Here is a 4,579-nt window from a genome sequence, read left to right on the forward strand (position 1 = left end):
CCTAGGGTTGATTGCCCTTGCTTTTTTCTTGAAACCCTGACACATTCTGGGGAAGGACAATCTGGAGATGTTCTCTTTGGGAGGCCCCCTGTGGCTTTGGAGAGCAGGGTGCCCAGGAAGTGCAGAGTGACTCAAGGGAGCCAAGGAAAGGGCAGGGAGAGAGGCAGTTGGTGGCCAACATACATAAAAAATAGTGCCACCCATGGTCCATAAATACATTTCATACTCAGTTAAACTCAACCAGTTACACCTGCTTCCTCCTACCCCCAAGTACACACACACACGCACACCCTTTAAGGGAAAAAAAGGAAAATGAGGCAAAACTAGAAGCTGATGACCTATCTCACAGTATCTAGAGCAGCGGCGTCCGGGGCCGGGGGCCGAGGCCGCGGAGCTCGCGGAGGCAAGGCCGAGGACAAGGAGTGTCTCCCCGTCACCAAGCTGGGCCTCCTGGTCAAGGACATGAAGATCAAGTCCCTGGAGGAGATCTGTCTCTCTTCTCTGCCCATCAAGGAATCTGAGATCATTGACTTTTTCTTGGGGGCATCCCTCAAGGATGAAGTTTTGAAGACCATGCCTGTGCAAAAGCAGACCCGTGCTGGCCAGCGGACCAGGTTCAAGGCATTTGTTGCCATCAGGGATTACAACGGACATGTTGGTTGAAGTGCTCTAAGGAGGTAGCCACTGCCATCCGTGGGGCCATCATTCTGGCCAAGCTCTCTCTCCATTGCCCCCGTGCGACGAGGCTACTGGGGGAACAAGATCTGCAAGCCCCATACCGTCCCTTGCAAGGTGACTGGCCTCTGTGGCTCTGTGCTGGTGCGCCTCTTCCCTGCCCCCAGGGGCCCTGGCATCGTGCCCAAGAAGCTACTGATGATGGCTGGCATTGACTGCTGCTACACCTCTGCGGGGGGCTGCACTGCCACGCTGGGTAACTTCACCAAGGCCAATTTGGATGTCATTTCCAAGACCTACAGTTATCTCACTCCTGATCTCTGGCAAGAGACTGTGTTCACCAAGTCTCTGTATCAGGAATTCACTGACCATCTTGAAAAGACCCACACCAGAGTTTCCGTGCAGAGGACTCAGGCTCCAGCTGTAGCCACCACATCGTTTTCTATAGGAAAAATAAAGTGAATGAAGCTAGTTTAAAAAAACAAAACAAAACAAAACGACTTTCCTTCTTTCCCTCACCCACTCTACCACTTTCCTTGGACTGTTACCAAGTTTGCTCTGGCAGTATTGGGGCTGGCTGCCAGCCTCTCATGCCTACTGGAGCCACTGTCCCCCTCTGCCCCAGAGGTCACAACTTGTTATTGGTCTCTCACCACCAGTGCCCTCGACTTGGAGGCCAGATGACTTTGTGTCTCCTTACTTCTTTGTAAAGAGTCCCCAGTACTCTATATCCCAACTTCTGTGACTGTGATCAGTTCAGTTATCAACATGAAATCTGTTTCCTCATCTCTAAAACAGTAATAATGTAATAATAATAATATCTATCTCAGAGGGTTGTTTGTGAGAATTAATTGAGATTTTTCTGGGTAAAACACCCAACACAGTGCCTAGCACATAGTAAAAGCTCACTAAATCTTATTGACTAGCATCTATTTCACACAGATGCACTTCAGTCACACAGGAAGTGGACTGAGTAGGGACTTGAACTAAATTTTTATGACTTGGTCCAATGTATAAGTTCATGGGTATTTCCACTTATCCTAGAAGGGAACTTTGAATTTCTTTTCAACTTACTTTCTGAGTATCTACTATGTGTAAGGTGCTTGGGCTTGGCACTGGAGATAACGAGATGAATAAGACATTATTCCTGTCATTGAGTTCATTTTCTCATGGGGGGGAATGGTGGCTAAGTGAACAATTACAGTACAAGGAGATAATGTTGTTATCAGTTGATGCAAAACTTTGTGGAAGCACAGTTGAGAGACAATTGGTGTAAAGTGAGGATAAAGGGAAAAATTCCAGCATGAGATGTCACCTCAGGTGAGTCTTGTCAGATGAGTGAGAGTGGTCTTATGAAGGGGAGAGGTATGAGTGTGTAGCTGGTGGGAGTTGTGAACAGGACCCAAGTCCAGGCTAAGGGACTGGAACAAGTAGGATCTTAGTGGGGGAGAGTATTTAAGGACTGAAGCATGAGGAATGAAGCAGGACATGAAGTTAGAGAGTTAAGTAGAGGCCAGGTCATGAGAATTCTTAGACACCAGGTTATGGAACTTTTTCCTGAGAGTAATGGGGAGAAATAATTGGTTGCAAATAGGAGAATGACATAAATATTATATTTAGATATGACATTTAAAAAGACTCAGGTGGGTAAACCAGATAAGAGATTATTGTAGTAGTACAGGTTAGAGATGATGTTGGCTTACACTAAGGTAGTAGTAGTAGAAACAGAAAGTATATATCTGATAGGAGATATTTTTAGAAGCTAGAATGGACGGGACAGGACTTACTGATGGATTGATATAAGGGGTGAGGAAAAGAGAGAAATCCAGGGTTATAATAAGGATTTTGGCTTAAGCAATTGGGTAAATGTGGTGGCATTCAGTAAGACTGGGAACATAGAAATTTTCCCCTGTCTTCTCCTTTTGCACCTGAGGAAACAGAGTCCTTCAGAGAGGAAGTCGTGTGAGGTTGCACAAAAAGTTAGGGACAAATGGCGGAACCTGGACTCATTTTTTATTTAGTTTTTGCTCAGTACTTTTTCTGCTGCACCAAAAAGTTCCTGTGCTCAGCAGTCTTTGTACATTGGTAAGAGATAAATGAATCAAATTAGCATCAAAAGCCCAACATCAAAGCAGGGAGGGTAAATGGTTGGGTCATAAATCTACAGTTTTGTTAACATGACACATTAAAGAGAATTTATTCACTAGGCATTGATTATTTTCTTTTAGCATTGGACTTGAAATGAATGATTTCATATAAAGCAAAACACACTACCCTTGGTATTTAATGAGAGAAGAATCACAGCCTAGTCGAGAAGAGAAGTGGTTCCTGACCATGAAGAAAGAAAGGCCTGGGTGATGAGGGAGAGATAGTTTTTATTCTCTAAGGAGTTTCAGTCCTCAGAAACCTCTAAGTCTGGTAAAGGAAATATTCATTCATCCAGTATGTATCTGTTGGGGACTTATATTCTAGGAACTATTCTAGGCACAGTGGAATATGGGTCCCCAATAAAAATATATTGGATGAATGAATATTTAGTTGGGGAAATAGACAACAAAGAATACATTTAATATGTAAATAAAATATATAGTATGTTTTACTATATATTAATAAGTGCTAAGGAAAAATATAAAACAGGTGTTATGAACAAAACTGTGTCCCCTCCAAATTCATATATTGAAGTCCCAACCGCCAGTGCCTCAGAATGTGACTGTATTTGTAGATAAGAACTTCAAAGAGTTTTAAATTAAACTGGGGTCTTTAGGGTGGGCCCTAATCCATTGTGACTGATGTCCTTATAAGAAGAGGAAATTTGGACACAGACATGTACAAAGGGAAGACCTTGTAAAAAATACAGGGAGAAGACAGCCATATATAAGCCAAAGAGAGAGGCTTCAGAAGAAATAAACCCTGCTTACTCCCAGACTTGTAGACTCCACAAGTGTGAGAAAATAAGTTTCTGTTCTTTAACCCACCCAGTCTGTGGTACTTTGTCATGGTACCTCTAGAAGACTGCAGGGATATATACATACAGCAGGGGAAGGGGATAGGGAGTGCTGGAGTGGGACTAGGTTTTCAATTTCACCTAGAGAAGTAGGTGACATTTGAACAAAAAATCTAGAGGAAGTGAAGGAGCATCACACAGAGATATCTGGGGAAGAATGTTCCAGGCAGAGGAGACAGCTAGTGTAAAGACCTTGAAGTGGGGGTGTGCCTGGTGAGTTTGAGGAACAACAGGAGAAGCCAGGATGGCTAAAGTAGAGTGAGTAAAGTCAGAGAGTTAGTAGGTGGTGGATCAGATCATGTAGGGCCTTTTAGGTTATTGTATGGAATTTTATTCTGAGTGAAAATCAGATCTTGCCACTGTGGAAGACAGTTTGTTGGTTTCTTAAGAAGTTAAAGATAGAATTACCATATGACCCAGAACTTTTATGTATATACCCAAAAGAATTGAAAACAGAGATGCAAATAGATACTTGTATATGAATATTCATAGCAGCCTTATTCATAATAGCCATAAAAGGAAACAACCCAATGTCCAACAACAGATGACTGGATAAACAAAATATGGTATAGCCATACAATGGAATATTGCTCAGCCATAGAGAGGAATGAGGTATGGGTACATGCTACAACATGGATGAACCTTGAAAGCATCATGATAGGTGAAAGAAGCCATACACAAAAGGCCACATATTGTATGGTTCCATTTATATGAAATGTTTAAAATAGGCAAATCCATAGCCACAGAAGACAGATTAGTGGTTGCCAGGGGCTGGTTAGAGGACAGAATGGGGATTGACTATTTAATGGATATGGGGTTTCCTGTAGGGGTGATAAAATTCTACAACTAGATAGTGGTAATGATTGCACGACACTGTGAATGCACTAAAAATCACTAATG

At 42.8% G+C, this 4,579-nt stretch overlaps 1 pseudogene; it reads left to right on the forward strand.

The window, feature by feature from the left end:
- Positions 1–376: 376 nt before the first annotated feature.
- On the forward strand, positions 377–1,137 carry LOC112396068 (40S ribosomal protein S2 pseudogene; annotated as a pseudogene).
- The last annotated feature ends 3,442 nt before the right edge of the window (positions 1,138–4,579 follow it).

Source organism: Neophocaena asiaeorientalis, unplaced genomic scaffold (assembly GCF_003031525.2).
Source record: "Neophocaena asiaeorientalis asiaeorientalis breed wild unplaced genomic scaffold, Neophocaena_asiaeorientalis_V1.1 scaffold493, whole genome shotgun sequence".
NCBI classification, from domain to species: Eukaryota; Metazoa; Chordata; class Mammalia; order Artiodactyla; family Phocoenidae; genus Neophocaena; species Neophocaena asiaeorientalis.